Below are 20,231 nucleotides of genomic sequence, written 5' to 3'. Positions count from 1 at the left end.
GACCAGAAAGGTTTTTTCCCAGTCTTACATTGCAGCAAAAATTTGACGAGTTCCTAAATGAAGGAGTGCCTGGCGGACATGCCCGACATGGAGACACAACCCTCTTCAACCTGGGAGGTGACCTTTCATAATTGAGAGCACCCTTTCCGCTTCTGCTTTATCGACCTCTGGACTATTACTCACCTCCTGTTTCTATCGGGGTTGCTCGCAGACGTTTTCTTATGCACATTTTCTGACGAAGTTGATCCATGATGAGGGGATCCCGGCAAAACATTTGGCAAACAAGCGACACAGACATAAACAAACAAATTAATTATAGCAAAACACCAGTGGCCAAAACCTCCATTGGAGAAGGCACCTTTTTTATTGCAAGCCTAATTTCTGTTTCTTGGGTGCTGATTATCAGTAACCGTGCCTCCGGGCACACACCGGAAATAGAGGGCCAGGGGTACAAAAACACAGTGGATAGAATAGGCAGTCACGTGGCGTCCCGATGCACTGCAATTATATTTAAAAACGTTACGTTGATATATTTGAACACTGCATGCAAGCGGAAAGCAACCTGTTGCATTGCTCTTCCCAGTGCTAATATTAAAAAAAATGCCTTAAGCACATAACCCACCTAGTGAGCACAGCCATGCCAAAGTATTTTTGAGTCAGACGAATCCCTTTTTGAGAAAAATAACCTGTAGATATTGTCACAACAATGTGTAGGTCATCCATTTGCAACTGATTAGGAAATCCAACGACATCATTCTGTGTGACGGTTACTCCTGAGGGTATTATGCGGCGAAGTTTTGCTTGCAGTGCAGAGGATTGTGAAGCCGAACTCACTCAGCCCTCACCAAGCTTACTCACCGTTATGCACGAGACCAAATACCATTTACTCAGGAAAAAGTGAGATTTCATTGGGAACGATCGAGCGGACAGATGGAACACAGAACTAGATTTACACAGGGCATGGCAACACTCAGCCCTCACCGAGCTTACTCACCGTCATGCACGAGACCAAATACGATTTACTCAGGAAAAAGTGAGATTTCATTGGGAACGATCGAGCGGAGAGATGGAACACAGAACTAGATTTACACTGGGCATGGCAACACTTCCTTGAGGCTGAGCGAAAACCGATGTACACATGTGAAAGTATCGTTTCCTCGAGCCTGAGTAGAAAGAAATACGTGACGGAACAATGAAGAAATATTTCCTTTCACTGCGGGAAAAGGGAGATGCAAGACAGGACACGCACTATGTAGGACATCTAACATTTTGTTGACAATGACAGGGAGACATAAACGAGACACAAGACGGAGTACACAGGAAGAAGGCGCATTTCCTTCAGGCCGAGGGAACAGAGAGATGGAAGACCGAACACCATGTATATAGAACAAGTAACATTTGCTTGAAAGTGAGCAAAAATGGACACGCAATCCAGAACACCATGTGCAAAACACATAACATTTCCTTGCAACTGCAGTCTGCAGTGACCATTGGTATCAACTACTATTGAACCATTCCCCGATATAGAAAGGGAGTCTGCCATTAACGGGTCATGCCCAGACCTGAAGCTGTACGCACTTTTTGAGCTCTCTGACCAAAGACATCTTCCAATACCGGGCGCTCTTGATCATCGGTTCCATTCAGTTTTACCAATCACATTTTAAATTTTTTGTGGGATTCTGTGCATCTTCCAGAAGCGGACTTTGAATCTTCTTTGAGTCGCAGACTCACATGTGATACTGCGTTGTGTAGCACGCAACAAACTGCTGTATTTCATGTCTGACATCTGGATTTTGTTTTTAGTGACACTGTAGCACAAAAACATGCACACAAAAGCTCCAGAGGCCATGTGGTAGCACACGATGCAAATGCAAAAGAAATACCAGTGCACATATTGCCACTTAGAAATGTTGTTTCGGGGGTCTGAAGAATTAGGGCATAGCATAGGTTGTAGAAATCCAATCAGCAGGTGAAGCTTATCCATCTGTTGAGTGCTATTTCAACTCACAACTCAGCCCATGGCGTGTAAAAGTAAATAGAGGCAATTTATGTGACTCTCGCAATGGGAGACATCGGTGGTCAGCCTCTGAATTAATTCCTTTCGGAGGAATTATTGCACACATCACTTAGTGTTTAATATTTATCATGTAGGACATGATAAGCAGTTTGTAAGATACATCCATGTCTGCAGCATACTCAACTGCCTTTACAGTTAGGTACACGTTACTAAAAGGATTCGCAAAGGCCAGTCTTACAGGCAGGGTGTCGAACCGCAAAAAATACGGCGTGGCTTGTATTTCGTTCCGGTTCAGTCGCGGTTCGACCATGCCAGAAATCGAGCCGGTTCATAAACCGGTTCGCAGCCCCGAACCGGTTCGCGAACCGGTTCAACGGTTCCATTTTATATCTCGTATACAACTACTTTTATCAGGAAATGCGTGGCTAGTAGCTTCCTGCTGTTGTCTGCATTGACGTTTTTAGTGGTCATGAAGGTTAAGATGGGCCAAGATCAGACACCGGGCAAGATGCGACATTTCTTGCTCGACGCCGCCTGTCTCATAGACACATTGCTTCATGCGCTTGAAACTTTACTCGTAGGTGGTTCTGCATGTCCGCTTTATTGCGTGTCAGAATTACCGGTATTGGTGGTTGCCTTGAAGAGAGAGCAAAACAAAAGTTCGGTTACTTCTGCCTGGAATGTAAAGACCCGTAAAAAACGCGTGATTTTTCTGTAACCCTTTCTCTTGTCAGCTGTGCAGCAGCGTGTTGCATGCTTATTCTGTCAGTGTAAGTACACATCCTATTTCATTTTTCATTCATCTAGATATATGCAAAACATGGGCACTCTTGGCTAACCGGTATTTAAAGTGTCACTCCGGACTCGGAAAACAGAGTTTATTTAGTTTATTTAGTCCATGCAAGGAGGTGCCCCAAGAATTCTCTACGCGAAGAATTCTCTGTGCATTTCTGTCAATTGTTGAAGATCTGCTGTGCCTCCACAAGTTTCGATGACGTGGCCAGCGAGTGACGAAATCATAAGCCCACAAATTGCAATGATATCATGTTCTGGGGAAGGCACTCCTCTCCTAGCACTCCTAGCAACGACGCTGGTTTCCGGGGAAGATCGCGTAGTCGAGAAGTCATGTGAGGCTGATCGAAAGGAGAGGGGGGATGGGAGAGATGCATTTTTGCTCCTTTGTGTTTTCTCCAAGTTTGGAGCGGTTGGATGATATGTCAAGTGGGCTCCGCTAAGAGAGTGCGAAGAATGAACCCCCGGAAGACGCGAAGACGGGCGCTTCGTTGGAGCATAACGTGACATCACAGTTCTCAAAAATAAAAATTAATTTTTCCTTTAGCTTTTGCGTCACGTAGAGCCAAAATAGTTTGCAGGAATGTAAAGTGAGACAAGGAGATTTCAGTAGCATGACTTTGGTAGGATTTTGAAGACAATCTTTTTTTGCTTATTGCCTAGGATTTGCAGCAAATTTTCCTGCTTCCTAGGATATTTCCAGCAACGCGGAAGCACACTCAAAAGTGAGCGACCAGCGACGCACCATACCGGTGGTGCCTTGTTTGCAAGGAAGAGTGAAGGGAAATAGCACCGGATTCGGTGTGGTTTTATTGCACATCATGTAGATAGTCATTTCGTAGATAGTCCATTACTGCGGCGTGTCTCATCTTGCTCAACGCGATGTCTCGTCTTTCCACGAGGGCCGCGTCAAGGTGACATAATATGCATTTTTGAATTTATTGTTCTGTGTTTACTTTAGACCCGGCTACGTCCGTTCTGATTTACAGATCAGAAGCACTAGAGCTCTGAGAATGTGCGTATGGCCAGTTTTTGTTTTACACGAAAGAAAAAAAATCCATATTCAATTGGAGATTTCTATCATCTTGCCCCACCTTCCCCTACTTCCTTTAGCGAATTAAATGTGTAATGGATGCTTTCAAATAGCGTCCACCCTGATGAAGCGGTGTAGTCCTCCTACTTTCTGTTCCCAAAAGATATTTTTTTTCACACACACAGTCCCAGCAAGATACACTGAAAGGAAGTCTAATAAGATGGGCAGCATTTTACATAGCCGACGGTGCTTGTCGGCATGCATTCGCAGCGCGAATCGATCTGAAGCCGTACTGAAGCATGACGAAACAAGAACGTCTGCCACCCTTGCTCCGTCAGAGGTCACAGCAGTGTACCAGTTAAACCACAACACTACGGCAATGTGTCACGACACAACTGCACTAGCAGTATGCAGAATTACATTTACTTTTCAAGCCACGATCAATCAAACAGGCACTGTTCTGCGTATACGCTCCTTCTCCAGTTCTCATGTTTCTGACTTGTTTAATTTCTACTGCTCAAAGCGGAAGGGTAACGTGCGCGCTAGCTTAGTCATATACATGTTTTGTAGAGCTACACAACTGGCCAACTACATTCCTGCTTTATTCGTCCGCGTGGCGCTTCCTCTCTGAAGAGCAGACGCGCAGCGCGTGCGTTTGGGGGCTAGCGGCGGCGCTCACAAGGACAACTGCGCTTCAACGTGTTACAAAAGGACGCTGAAAGCACACTTACTATACGTCCTCGTTTGACGGCTAGGTGAAAATTTGCCAAATGATATGAACACCAATGTGTCTTCGTTCGGTGATTGATAGGCACTTGAACGCCTATGCTGACTTCTTTTACTCCGAACCGTTTTGTTGCGAACCGCCATTATATTTTTCCGATTCTGCTCCGATTCGGGTTCAGGTTCAGTTCCGGCAAAAATAACGGTTCGGGTACGGTTTTCGGTTCGGGCTCGGGTTCGGTTTGACACCCTGCTTTCAGGGCCCATGCAACTCGAGTATTCACGGAAGTTATGCTTTAGCATGACTATCGCTCATGAAGTACAATTATATATGCCTGGACATCTATTATGTAGTGCATTATCTAAACTTCTGAGCCATACGTGTGGCTGCATACGAAATTATATTTTATGCACATGCAGTACATTACTAGTCATATATGCGCACACGAATAACAGTGAATATATGTGATGTGGCAAAAAACAATGCTAACCTCCACCATCATTGTGTCCCTACAACCCCTTGCCTTGCAACTTATGTCTTGTGAACAGGGAATACCTCACTAGAAAAGACGACGCTTGTGTATTGTTTGGCAAGCAAATAAATCTCTTTATTTACATTTTCCACCAATCAGCAATATTGAGACCTGATGCAAATACGAATGTCCAGAAGGAAAGTACTTACAAGCTATTCGTATATATTCAAATGCAGACATGGCAATTCTGTTTTTGTACCTCAGCACAGTACACCTTCAAAATTAACTAACTGTACAGGATCATCAATCGTAAAATATCTCAAGAGGGGATTCACATCAAGCTCAAAGAAAGAAAAAATGGGCAGTCAGAGCTCCAAAAGGCAAAATAGTTCCAGAAAAATCTGAATAATTGGCTGCGGTTGTGATCTTTGTACCGTTCATGAATGGAACATGTTACCTCATTGTATTGCCTCCATGCCAGCACTAGAAGAGACAGCCTTCCAGATCGCTGTTTTCGTGTTTTTCTCTGGTCTTTTCTTCTTCTGCAATGGCAAACAGGGCCATAGTGGAACACAAGCAGCCAAGGACAGGATGAGACAGCTACAACGCAACCTGACCTGATCCAATGTAATTGTTAATCTGACTGTGAGCCTGGAACACACCAACAGAGAAACACAACACAAGCTGCAACATTAACAGAGAGGCAAATGAGCTGTGGCGAGCTCTACATTGGGAGAAAGTCAACAAGTAATTCATGAATAGGAATGAGTGCCTGAAACGTAACATCCCTGACTGGTAGCAGGAGAGTCCATGTTCAATTCATGGTGCTAACACTGACTGGCTTTTTCATGAATTGTTTGTTGAAGTTTCCATGTGGCTTAGAACATGAACATTCATCAACCATCGAATGCTGATGAGGTGATGAGGGTTCGTCATCCCAAACAGACTCAATTTCTTGCAGGCGTACTTAGGGGTGCTCACCACTACAGAAAAAAAATAGTGATAGTTAATGGATAGTCATGTTTACCTTATAATGACTTTGCACATTAGAAATAATACGGTTGAGAGCATGTAAATTTTAATGAGACGAGTCAACAACTAACAACAACCTTATTTCGAGATGGGGAGTTTCATCGCCAGGGGCGACACTCTACCCCATTGATGCAGGTGATGCGGGGAATGAGATAATGAGCCCCTTCACAATAAGGATCGAAGTCCTATGGTATCCAGAAAGGTGAAGACAGCTTTGAGGGCAGAGTGTTGGAGGGCTCTGTGTGGGAAAGGACAAAGCAATTTTGTGAGAGAGATGGGGCGAGAGTACGGAGATAGTGTGGGCAATGGAGAATAATGTGGTCTAGATCTTCTATAGCGCCGTAGTGACTGCATTGAGGAGAGCCAACTTGCCTCAAGCGGAAACACCACTGAGCTGTAAAAGCCACATCGAGGCGCACTATTGACGAGACGTGTGTCTAACTAATGTGGCGTATTGACGAGAGCTGTGTCTAGGCATGCGGAAAGCAAGCGCTGGATCAACTCGGCCCACCATGGCAGGGGGCAGAATGTCAGCGGTTCTTTGGCGGGAAGTCAGAGGAGTCTGGAGGCGCCGAAGGACGGAACGACGACCTCCTCTCAGCAGCACAATACGCGTCCCTCTCAGAGACGAGAGAGCGGCTCCTGCAGCGCGATCGACCTGTTCGTTCCCTGCGACACCGCAATGGGCGGGAACCCATTGGAGAACCAGCCTGTGCCATACTTCGTAGACAAGGTTGTAAGCCCTTAACACATCCAACACCAGCAGTGCGGATGAGCCTCGCATGCCAGAATTTTCAATTGCTTGCAGCGCACATGTAGGGTCAGTGAACACGACCCATTCCTGCGAGGTAAAATTGACGATATGCTACAGAAAGAAAACTATGGCTATAGAGTTCCGCAGCTGTGGATGAAGTCTGATGCGACAGGCGACGTCCTTCGACTACGCCTTCGGACGGGATGACGAATGCCGAGGCGGATTTGCCATCGCGAGCTGCGCCATCGGTATATGGTGCGGTAGAGATAGGAAAATTCGCGTCTACCAGAGCATAAAAATGGTCTCGAAGGACTTGAGGGGAACCTATTCTCTTCGTTCCTTGTGGTGCGGAAAACGTAGGAAGGTTGCTGTCACAGGCAGAGACCAGGGGGCGTCTGCCGGTGTGGCGTCCTTAGCTGCGAGGCCAGTGAGAGCCTGGCGTGTCCACTGACCTTGCATTTCGCAAGTGTTGATCAGTTATGTACTGAAGAAGATCGAACGACATGCTCTTCATCAAGTCGTCCATATCGCCTGTACGCGAGTCAGTATTTCTTCGACCTGTTTCAGAAAGTGAAGCATGTAACGTGTTTTCGAGATTCAGAAACAGCAACTCGTGCGAGAAAGACGAGATCACAATTAAACCAGTTAAGTTCGTAATAGCCATAATTTCTGCTCCTCTTGCTCATATACATAACTTGTCATTATGCACTGGTGTCTTCCAAACAAATACTTGTATGAAGATAGCCAAGGTCACGGTTGTTTGGAAGGGGGGCAGTGAGAATGACCTGGGAAATTATCGCCTGATTTCAGTTTTGCCGATATTTTCCCCGGTTTAGAGATTCCAGATTTAGACATTCCAGATTGAATGCCTTCTTTGATAAAAACCATATTCTCGATGACTTTCAACATGGCTTTAGGAGTGGACGGTCTAACAGAAACTGCCTTATTGAGACAAAAGGAACTGAACATTAACCATTTGGAATCTAAATTATTAACATTAGGTGTACTCCTTGATCTCAGCAAGCCATTTGACTGTATAAATCATAATATCCTTATTTTCAAGTTGGAACACTACGAGGTAGTGGCATAGTTTTACAGTTGTTGATATATTATTTAGAAGAACAATATGTGCAACTTGGACATGACCTGTTGTCACCATTGGATAAAGTTGGGGAATAAATGTAAATGAAGGAAGCACACTTCCACAGGGAAGTGTGCTGGGGCCTCTTTTGTTCATTGTATATCTTGATGAATGTATGTCAGTTTGAATGTGAATTTGGGTAACGTATGCGGATGATACCAGTATATTTTTTGGTGGTGCTGATGTTGATTCGTAATTGACACTGCAAATGACGCACTTTATCAACTAGTGAAATGGCTCACAGAAAACTCCTTACGCATTTACACTAATAAAACGAAAGCTATTAGTTTTGGTCAGAAAAATAAAAATACAAGTAAGTAGCCAATTAGTATATAATGGCACACCAGTTTTAATTGTGAACTCTGTCAAATGCTTAGGTGTAGTTTTCAATGAATATCTATAGTGGGATGAACATATTGAGTGTATACGGAGGAAACTGTGCAAAATAGTTGGTATATGTAGTAGGTATAGACACATGTTCCCCTTCCGCATTAAGTTATTAGTGTATAATTCCCTATTTTTCTCGCATCTTAACTACTGTCACTTAATCTCGGGGACAACTTCGATGAGTAATGTGAAACGTCTGCTAGTTTTACAAAAAAGGGTAATTCGTGTAACTGCGAATAGTAGATGTCGCGAGACTACAGAAGGGTTTTTCAACTTTACAATATTATAAATGTTTTATATATCTATGAACAGAGACTCCAGTGTTTACAGATAAATGTTCGCCGATATTCCTCATTGTCTGAACTAATTAAACGACAACAAAATATAACTTCCTACAATATTCGCCATAAAATTAACTGGAACGTCCCGCGTGCCCGGACCAACTACGGATGCGAATCGTTATCATAGCGTCTATCTGTCTTTCTAAACAGTTCTTATTTTTTTTTGTTATCTTTCCCTCTTGCTTGTATACCCATGTATGCTCGGGTCATTTCCTTTTCCTTGCATGTCAAGTGTTTGGGAGGTGGGAACTAGTCAAGCTAGCTGTAGCTTTTTCCCCAGTTTCCCCATCAAATATTATTTGATGAAATAAACATTCAATTCAATTCAAAATAGTTACCATTTTTCTTAGCTTTCAGAACACAGACAGTACATTAATAAGAGCAGACAATGTTAACATGAATTCTGGGCTATTCTTCAATCAAACAATCACAGATAGTAAATGCACCTTCCTCAATGGACGTTGATGAGAGTGAAAATTCTAAAACGTTATCGGTGTCGACATCAGCTTCTGCGTGTCAGGAAGGATTGTATGCCCAACGGTAATCCAGCTAACAGTAACAAAAATGTGCTAAAGGCAAATTAACTGAAGTAATGTAACCTACCTCCTATATCCGACAGTGAAGCGCTTGTACCACCCGTCCATAGGAAACAGACTTTGGACAGCAAAAGTGGACTGGGAGGTAGCAGTTAATCGGAATGGCGACCTTTGTTTTCCACTACGAAAGCAGAGGTTGCAATGTTGAGGGCAGATTTAAGAGTGGTGCCAAGATGTCTGCATGAATGGGCCCATGAAAAGCGGAATATAAGTGAATGCTCACATTATAACATCGCATTGTCACACCTGTTGGTGGCAGCTAGACTGCAACTAACGTGTCATCAATGTCTTCATGCACCAGATGCAAGCCTGACCCTGCTTCATTTCCGCCTTCAGCGTGCACCTGTGGTAATTCAGAAGTTAGATTATCAATACTGTTGTGTTGTTAATCGTGACTATATCAGAGGAAGCGTAGTAGGACAGCTGCACAATCGATTCATGAAGCTTCCTATTTTGATATCCGAACGGCGACTTACCTTAGCTCTCGTTTTTCGCCTTGATCGTCCGTGGCACGTTCCAAATTTGTGTGTCGGTTATCTCACTTCAGATGATTTCGTGCCAAGATTCCAATTTGCCTCCGGAGCCGCGCGTATCCTATGGTCACATTTTCGGACAACATCCTTAGAGTGGAACTCAGTCCTCACGGCTGTCTCTGTCAGCCAAGAGATTAGCATTGCTTGGTCTTTCAGCAACTCATAATAGGTAACCACTTGAATGCTCCGATGAATTCTTCTAACAGCGTAGCATCGTCGCATTCTTGACATCTTCGCCGTGGCATATCACGTATCATATCGCTTCAGCTCATAAAAGTCAAGGTGAGCACAAGAAAGCGCGCTTTCCAAATGACGCCGTGCCAAAGAAATGTTCACATGCTTTGTTTCAGTCTTAGCAATAACATAACGGCTGTTCGAATATACGATGCACAGAGAATGAAACCAGAGAAGCAAAGCGGCCAAGTCAAGAGTCCATGCCAAGCCCAAGACAGATAAACCTTGAGCAGTGACGTCGGTGCGCCATTGCGGAGGGTTTGCCGATGATCGGACGGGCGGGCTGCGAAACTAAAAAAAGAAATGTTTTCTTAAAAAACTACAAACAGTTGGACCAAGATATTTCCCACACGTATTTAGTGTTCGTTAATCAACACGCAGCGCGAGCATCACTCAGTTTTGGGGCACTTCAAAATCGACATATGTGACATTTAACCACCACTTTACCGTGAAACCCGTATCCAATATCGTCATAGTCAATACAACCCATTCATACCTTCTTTTCGGCTTTGACCCCTAGGATTCAGAGTTTTTGATTGCTTAAGCTTTGTATATATGTATGTATGTTGTTTGACTTGCCGCCTTTGACTTACGCCCTGGAACTATTTAGACTGTATTGTTGAGGGACTCGGCTGAGATTGCTCCACGTGGCAATCGTGTGAGTAAGCCATCCTTTTTTCCTGTTCCTCCTCTCCGGAGATTTTTCAATATACAGGGTGTCCCAGCTAACTGCAAACATATATTTTTTTAAATATATATAACACTTTTTCCAACATGAAATCACTTGCAATATAGCATATGCTGAAGGGCACTCCCTTTGAGGGCATTAGCAAAGTCCAAAGGCAATGTCTTAATTAACTTTTTAATTATAAAAGCTACAAAGCTGTCCCAATGAGAACATCTGTTCCTTTCGGTCACCTGATACGTAGCCGTTTTCAGAACAAACATCCGTTCGATAGATCGCCCACAAAAAATTCGCGAAGGAACGCCATTTTTTTTCTTTATTTTGTTCATTGCGCTTCTTAGAAGACTCGTCTTTCCTTCACCCCTAATGTGAGAGGACGAAAGTTCACACTGTCGCTTCTCGCGTCCTGGAAAAAGATTAGAAGGAAACAGAAAATGCAACACAAGATTAGGCCAGTTCCGATAGAGTCACCCAATACATTTGTTTTTGTTTTGTTTCCGCAAGTTAAAGCTCATCTTCGACGCATGAGGCGGCACTGTACTCCTTTCCCCTCTCACGTTGTGGATGATGGAAATACGCGTCTGCGAAGATACGAATATTTGCCTCTCCGAGACAGACGCCCTCGCGCTATCCCTGTGTCCCTGCGAATATAATACAGGGTATTACTGTGAACAGTCGCCACGCTGCAGGTCATGCTCGACAATTAGCCAATGCAGATGGAACATTGTGTTCGTTACAGAGAGCTCTGAAGGACATTATCTCCTGGCATATTTCGAAGCGATTGAGCATCGTTTTGCAAAAATACGATGCAATACGTTCGAATACCGTATTCAAAGCGATGTTGCGAAGAGAAGTTTACACACCACGCCCTAGACGCACAACGCTGAAGCGGCGTCTATTGCAGAACTTGCCACGTTTACATTAATGCGACACAAACGCACTGCATCTTGGAAACTGGAATGACAATAATATGGCGCCGTTTACATTGATGCACGTCGACTTTTTCCCGAAAGAGACCGACCTCATCCCGCTCTTTTACCAACTGAATCCAAGCAGAACGTAAATGGAATGTCGAAATTCGGGTGACCGACTACGTCAGCAATGTGCGCTCGAGCGCTGTGCTCTGTTCTGCCAAGAATACATCTTTCGGGTGATGGTGGTGGTGGTGAAAGGGATCGTCGTTGTTGGCCTCACAGAGGTGGGCAGCGTCACGACTACCGCTCTGGGGGAATATGTGTCCTGGGCTGACTTCTAAGGGAACTGTGCTGACATAAGTCTGAAAGCGTCCGAGGAAAACGCAGGAAAACCCCAGACAGCACAGCCGACAGTGGGTGGGTGGGCATGACGCAGCTCGAGTGAATTGTATATATATGCGCCAACGAAACACGCTACCAATGCCACAAACACGCCTCTGTGACCACATTTGTGTTCCAGCTTCGCACTCTTCTCCGCCCGTGCAGTGACGATGTAATGCGAATCAGAGCGTACTGAAAGGCAAATCCTGCAAATACCCAGTTAACAAGAAGAAGAACAAGAAGACTCGGGAGTAGCACTTCGCCGCCACTTCACCATGGCAACCTCAACGTGGAGATTTTGCTTTATGTGGTTGCGGCACTTCAGTTCCGTTCCGTTCACGCTCTGCTCAGTCCAGTCGGCACTGTGCTCGAGCAGTTCTCTTCGCAAAAGTGGCTCCGTGCTGTTTCCGCCAAACTGGCACCCCACGGTGTCACATTAATCATGACCTGCTCCTTCACCTACAAAATACACCGCGCAAGCTGCAGCCACATGACCTTGTACTTCCTCGTTCTCACGAATACAGACCGCGATCCTGAACTGTCCCGCAACATAATCCTGCGTTAATCGCAGCGCATCTTCTGGTTACATGAATCTGCTGTGATCCTAGCCGCTTGGGTGTTTTGCGACGCGCCCGAATACGGGATACGGGATACGAACTTTTTACAACGTGACTCACCACTTGAAATTTGCCAGAAGAGAATGGTGTTCGGAGCTCCATATGTGGGTAACACTATGTTCCATTTCCATTCAGCACACATGACCCGCATGGCATGCATATCCTGCCGCGCGGGTAGACTTCTATAAACAAGGGTGCCCGCCAATGTATTGCACAATATACGAAAGCATGCTGGGCGGACGCAATGCATTGTGGACAAGTGGTGGTCACGTGTAAAAGAAAAAGTCAACGCTCACGGGACCTTAAAGGGACTATGAAACGATTTTTTTCTTCGTTTCGTTCGAAAGAAGACATTTTTCTGAGTCTAGAACCGAAATTTTACTTTCGTCGCGCGAGCGGGTTTCTCGGGAGGGAATTTAAACGGAGCGGCGAAGGGAGGACAGCTGGCGCCGTGCCGTGACGAGCTGCCGAGCGGAGACACAACGGGTGACTTGACGCGACCACGGCCGGCTCAGCAACACGTCATCGTGACGTGTTGCCGAGCAGAGGAATCCCGCCAGGAGCATGCGCCGTAGGATCCCGCGTATGCGTTCATCGGGAGTGGAAATCTCCATGACAGCAGCTTTCGCGCGATCGGCAGATTTCGGCAGTGGCGGCAGCCACAGCGCGAGCTCGCGGCATTACTTGCCATTGTGCAACACCGGTGACGTAACGGGGAACCGAAGAGCGGTCCGTACAGTTACACCATCGACAGGGAAATATGCGCGGGAGAGGAGGAACGCGGAAGAGACATTTCCAGCGCGCGCTCCTCGCAGAGTGGAGCGATTTCGTCCGGAAAAAATTGTGGCATATTAGTTTCTCTGTGGGAAGAACAGTTTCCATCGAAAAAAGTATGGGGGTTCGAGAAATTTCATAGTCCCTTTAAGGATGACCCCGCCCGTGATATCCGGCCAAACCGTGTGTAAAGAAAACGCGTCTGCTGTTTCTCTGCGCTGGTTTGGACGTCTCTCCGCCACAGTAACTATATTTTGATTAGATAATTTCCCAGTAAAACGCGCAGTTTTATATGAGGCCTCATACTGTTGACAACTTAAAAAGATGTGACGGGGACCCCGCGTAAGACGCACTGAACGGATACGATATACTTAAACTAAGGAGAAATGGGTTACCATGTCGCGGAAGAAGCATCCTATAGCTTACGGTGACAAAATGCGTTCATATCTTGGCTTTATGTCGTCGGGTATATATCGGCAAGCGCTAAAAGGCTATGTAAACCAAGTCACATGACATCAAAATGATGTTTCTTGTGACGTACGACCAGGACAAGACGGCCATATCGCAAAAAGCACCCGCTTGAGGGCAGTTACAAAGCAGAGCGGCGGCTTTAAGTCGTCCTTCTGCTTTTATAGGGCAACACTATGTACGAAAGCGTAGCAGAGAAAGGCACCCGTCTCTTCCTGGGTGCCGGCCTTGAGCTTTCACATAGCTATCGTTATCGCTATATTTGGAGTTCGGGCTCTCCAAAGCCGCTCCTTCAAAGGCTCGTGGAGAATAACGGACCGAAGTGATACATTTAACGCACTTTATGAGATAACAAAGAGTTGAAGATCTGGGGCCCCGATTTTCAACTTTCACATAGCGATCGTTATCGTTTTATTGAAAGTTTGCACGCTCCAAAGCCGCTGTGGTAGGCTCGCGCAAGAGCTCGTGGCGAATTACGGTCGTATGTGCGCGCATATGACGCGCACATACGCGCGTTATGGGATAAGGAGAAGTGGGGCCGCTCGTTTGTGTCGCGTATGTGCTCCCCTGTTGTCTGTCCGTCCGCCGCGCTTCAATGTACTGTAAAGCGGCAGGCATGCCATTTGATACTGCTGGCTCATTTGACAGCCTTGGTACTCAGTACACAAACGACACAAATTTCGTTCAAATCCACCTCGTAGCTTTAAAAAAAAAATCAGATTTAATATTGCGGGCGACCCCGTGTCTAAGACTCCACACGAACTCAGCAGTTCCCGCCATGTAGGGCTGCGAACATAAACATGCCAGTAACAATGGGAGCGTAGAGCGACATCTGTGGACCGCTACCATCACCACGCCGGTTCGCCGAACGTGGTGCATTTTTGCGTAGGTCACTCTCATGGTGATTCTGCTGACAGTTCTGTTACCAATTTCCGCGATGTAGCAATGTTATTGCGTTTTGACAGAGCATATGTCAGGAACTATCTAATTTGAGCAAATTTTTCAAAGATAGTTCGAGAAGTCGGTTACTTAGTTTATGAACTTAACCAATAGAGGGTTGGTGACATGTAACACTGTTGCTCGACGAATGGGCGATTGTTTCCCACCAGGCTTCGCCCCGAGTCTTTTCACCGTAATTTTAGTTGTGTATCAAAAATATTTACAGTTTTTTGTCGCACAAAAAATTGCAGTGTGGATTTTTTTCTTAGTAAGCTCACAAATGCTGCTGCCAATATTAACAGCTTCCCTGCTGCTTTACAGCACCTTTAATGTATCGAACTTTGGAAAGCACGCCTTTTTGGTAATATTATTACAAAAGCGCAGCGCTTTGGAGACAAGTATGGCTTCGATCACTCAATATGAGGACGTAAAAAGATTGCAAACAGTGTATTCATAGCTTGCTGTCACACAAAGTGGCCATACACCTTCAGCGACTACGCTCTATGACGAGGCCTTTACGAGCTGTTGACACTTGTGGCAAACGTGCCTGGAGTCGCAGCTAATCAGAACACTATGTGCACAGCTCGAAACCGATGTAATTAGAACGCCGCTTCGACCAGCGAATCGGGAAGAGAGGCACCGTCACGTCACGGGAGACATAGATTGGCCCCTTGGGGTCAAGTGCGGTAACGCAAACCAGCTCGATTACACCGACGGGAGACCTGGGGAGAGTTTTCTCAATAAGGATACTGAATCACTGGAATGGGTTCACCCCGAGATATGGATGGTGGTTCCCGAGAGTAGTGCGTCTCTCCACTCTGACGGCGCCCAGGAGAAATTGTGGGAAAGAGTGTTTCGACTGTCCTGCATCTGCTGCAGAGGTGTCGGACTTGACATGAAGTGTTGACTCAGCATCACCCTCTACTGTGGTTATTATCGCGACGTTTGTTTGGGTTCGCGCCAATTATGTAAAGGTGTAGGATGGGCGATATCAAACGGATGCGACACCCATTGATCTCATTGATACACGCAAAGGCGGACAGCAAATCCAAAAAAATTGCCACTGGACTACGGTCATTCTTATTTATTGTATCACAATATTGAAAATGCCCTACTCTGCGAACTCAACCACCTTCGCGTGTATCAATTATACAACGGCATCGCATCCGTGAGATGTCGGCCAGCATAAGCCTTCATAGAACCGCGGCTAACACAAACAAAGCCACGATGGCAACCACAATCGAAGGCAATGCCGAGTCAACTGCTCGTGACAAGGCGGCCACTCCCGTTGCACAAGTGGGTCAGTCGGTCCCTTTATATGTCGTAAGCGCCGCTAAGGTGGCTCTGTTCATGCTCCGGCGGTCAAAGCGGCGTTCCAGTTAGCTTTGCTTCGAGCTGTACATGTGAACGTCCGTTGGGTCACCACAACGTTCCAGATCACCAGCGGCTATGGGCCATGTGATATACTTACAGATCCATCACACGAGAGCCCTAGTGCTTGTCCTTGTAAGAGGCGAGGAACGGAGTTCTGCGAACGAGAGTTCGAAGGTCCACCGGCGAGTTGAGATGCCTCTTGCCTCGATTCTACCTGGCTGGAGGAAGAATATGCGATATTACGAGGCAGTGCTTTCGACAACACTGTAAAAGTTGTATCTTGTAAGAGTTGTTTCCTCAAATCACAACTAATATCGATGCTTCGGGTAGTTGGCGAAACATACGTCGAAAACAAATTTTATGTTTTGTTGTTTTTTCCTACGCAGCGAAATTGGAATCGTGCTAGAAGGGGCTGGGACACTTTGATACACGTGGTTCATTACATTATGGACGCATTGTACTGCAGACTAGAATACTGAGGAAAAAGAACTATTCTACGTGTTTTTCTTAGCGAGATACAAGCCCTGGAAAACACTCTCAAGCTAGGCGCAGACGACACAGACCTCAGAGTTGCGCGAATTCCCATTGGCAGCCCTAAGGACGTGACTTCTCGTGCGCTTCCTCACTGGTGGAGGCGAGGGCTGTCATGTCAGAGCCGCATAATGTTCACGGTATTCGCGGTACCCATCTTCTCCGCTTCTATAATCATCTCCGCTGTGAAACTTTCAATGTCGCTTCACATCTGTGCAAAGAACCATCTTTCAAGTTCATCCACGATAACCTGGTATGACCTGGTCACAACCCCTTTAATATCGGCAACCATGACAATCACACCCATTTCGCATGTTTAGCAAACGCGTATTGACGAGTTGGTTCACACTTCACGTGCGCAGGATAAAATGCATTACTATTTCAGTAATGGTTTCACAATTCGGCCTTTCTGTGTGTGATCTTTTTGGAATGCCTGGTGGTTGTTCTTGTTGTCGTAGTAGCAAGTCGGTAGTGCCAGCAGGATGTAGGTTAACGTGGCAGGGCCGTCTGTACTTCTGTAACCCGGCATATTTAACGTCATTCTAAGCGAATCATATTAACACTGGATAACTTTCGTTCATTGCCACACGGTGACACGAAATAGCGTTACATCAAACTTTGCAGTCGCTCAGCGAATGAGTTGGGGAATCCATTGGGTTTTACCTCTCGTACCATGCGCGTACGCTCTACTATAGAGTGGCAGCAAAAGACAGCAACGTTAACCAGAAAAAAAAGCAAAGAAAAGAAAAGCGAATTGAGAGTTATTGTCCTGTAAGTTGTCCGTGTTTCCTTATTTCTAAAATTACTTTATCCCTAAGATTAAAGACGGGGCTCCTCACTTAATTTTCATGAAGCTACTCTTGCTCCCAGTCAACCCATTCAGTGTCACAGGTACACCATACAACTGTACTATCCGTCTCGTCTCTCTTGTCGCTATCTTGCTTGTCGATTGCGATTCGTCTAAGTAGTTATCTAGGCTTTCACTTTCCTCTGTGAGCAAAGTGAACCGAATAGTTATCTTGGTTTAGTTGTGCAGACGACGTTCTTATGTTTTTTATTTTTATTTTTTATTTCGATTACCCGCCGAGCGCCTTCACCAATTTAACCAAGCTAGCATCTGTTTTCGGACGACTCGCCTAGGAGCGCCAACTGCTTGACGGGACGCGCATTCATTCTCAACACACTCTCTCGAACATATCCTCTCATTCACGCACACATATATATGACACAAGTACGAGGCAGCGTCATCTGGCGAACGTGATGGAATTTAGGCGCCTATGCTTGTAGTCGGAAAGTAGATGCCAGCGTGATCGAATCGATCAAGGCACTCGACCGTTAAAGACGTAGGGCTTATCTGCCTATACCATGGCGATATTTCTTTCACGTGCCGCAGGATAGGGCTGCGGATAACTTCTGCCGCCTGGAGTTCTCTTCATGCACGCAGGAAATCTCCGACACACGGTTCTGGAAGCAATGTTTACCCGCCCCTCATTGCACCATCCTCGGCCGGGTTTGAACCAGCGATCCAAGCCAACACGCTACCGACTGAATTACCGAGGGGGACACCGAAAAGAGCAAACGCAACTATCCACCTCGCCGGGCCGCTAATAAGGAACGTTATCAACTTACCCGTCGAACACTGCCAATACCACCACTATGAGAAGGAATGTCCACGACACCATCTCGACTTGAGTTGTCCAGACGATTTCGTCAGTCAACCCTGGTTCACATGCTATGCATGGCTCCCTACTGGGCTCTTATACAGAAGCTCCTTGAGTGTGTTCCTAGTAATATTCTCTGGTTGAATACTTAAGCGCACAAAACCATTCATGGCGTACTTGTCACGGTACCCAGTGTGAAGGCATGAAACATCATTTCTGCGTTGTAAAGCCATTTCGACAGCCAAGATTATCTGCACGACCTCAACTTTCATTCAACGACAACAGTCATTCGGAAACGGGACATCAAAATGTATATCATGTGTAGGTTGTAAATCTAAGATCGCCTGGGTGTGCGCAGTTCGTGACTAGACGCCTTGGTAATGGAAATGAAATAAGACAAAAATGTCGCAACAATTGCTGTAAGGACACCTGTTTGAAGCCTCCGAGATAGATGCATAAATCAAGCTGCGTTTCATTTCCGTAGCTGAATAGCAACCTTCGACGAAATGAACATTTAAAATCACGGCGGTTTTAGTTGAGATTGTGGAGCTGGGACTTCGTGTTTCTGCATGCTACACGCGTTCAGGTATGACACCGCATGAACCGTGCTATAAATCACACTGGAGATGAGTTTTCTTTCAGCTGAAGACGCTTGATGTAAAGTGTGGCTTGGATGGCGTCTTTTCAAAAGGATCATATTTTCAAAGGCTTGATATGGTTCATTCATTCTGGTGGGTGACTCACACAGCGAAGTACGTTTTTATATACAGGGTGTCCCAGAAAACGTGTCATTGAATTATAATAAAAAAACTACGCCACCTAGAATCATGCGGTCAACAGCATTTGTTCTTATTAGGTTTTTGCCACCTCCTAATGTGAATGTCATGTACTCCAAGTTTAATTATGTAAATATTTGCGAACTGAACTCGGAAATTTGCCAAGTAAAGGTCACTTTTTTACCCCACCAATATGAAGAGCGTGCCGAATTCACTCAGATTCATGATAATTCACAGTGATACTCACGAGCTATCCCATCGAAAAAAATAGCCGAATATCATGCTTTTCGGAGCACCGGACCATAGCGCGCGATGACTTTTTGAGCGGAATCGCTCGCAGTGCGACGAAAGGAGGTTCCGAAGCCAGCCCACAGAGTGATAGTAGAAAAACTGACAGTTCCTAAAATTGGGAGAGGGAAAGCATTATCATAGCGAAAGTCGGACGTGATAAGCCGTGCCTGTTTTATCTCTTTCTGCGATGTCAGGGAAGGCTGGGTTTCCAACCTCCTTTCGTCGGACTGACAAAGATTGCGCTGAAAAATTCGTCGTGCGCTATTCTGTGCGACCTCCGTAGAGCATGATGTTCGGTTATTTTTTCCGATGGGATAGCTTCTGAATATCCCTGTCAATTATCATTAATTTGACTAAATTAGACACGCTCTTCACATTGGTGGGGTAAAAAAGTGACCTTTACTAGGCAAATTTCCAACTTAAGCTCGCAAAAATTTACATAATTAACTTTGCGTTACACGACATTTACACGAGGAGGTGGCAAAAACCCAGTAAGAACAAATGCCATTGACCGCATGACTCTAGGTGGTGTATATAAGTCCCAAACGTCGCCATACCAGCATTGGACAGCTGTTTCGGCCTTATTGGGCCTTCATCAGCAATGCGTAGGTGGGCGACGCCCACCTACGCATTGCTGATGAAGGCCCAATAAGGCCGAAACAGCTGTCCAATGCTGGTGTGGCGACGTTTGGGACTTATAAACATATGTTCAACGTGCGGCCAAAGAGCATATGCTATTTTTTTTCACTCTAGGTGGTGTAGTT

At 45.6% G+C, this 20,231-nt stretch overlaps 1 long non-coding RNA gene across 1 annotated transcript; it reads right to left on the bottom strand.

The window, feature by feature from the left end:
• Window positions 1–341: 341 nt before the first annotated feature.
• On the bottom strand, window positions 342–18,499 carry LOC135376849 (uncharacterized). The gene is made up of 3 exons (XR_010417889.1): window positions 18,369–18,499; window positions 16,306–16,426; window positions 342–498 (listed from the first exon to the last, which is right to left on the bottom strand). It is a non-coding gene; the product is annotated as an uncharacterized LOC135376849 (long non-coding RNA).
• Between the last annotated feature and the right edge of the window lie 1,732 nt (window positions 18,500–20,231).

Source organism: Ornithodoros turicata, chromosome 1, assembly GCF_037126465.1.
Source record: "Ornithodoros turicata isolate Travis chromosome 1, ASM3712646v1, whole genome shotgun sequence".
In the NCBI taxonomy this organism is placed as follows: domain Eukaryota; kingdom Metazoa; phylum Arthropoda; class Arachnida; order Ixodida; family Argasidae; genus Ornithodoros; species Ornithodoros turicata.
The sequence above is the reverse complement of the archived record's forward strand: the minus strand, read 5'-3'. Positions and strand labels throughout refer to the sequence as shown.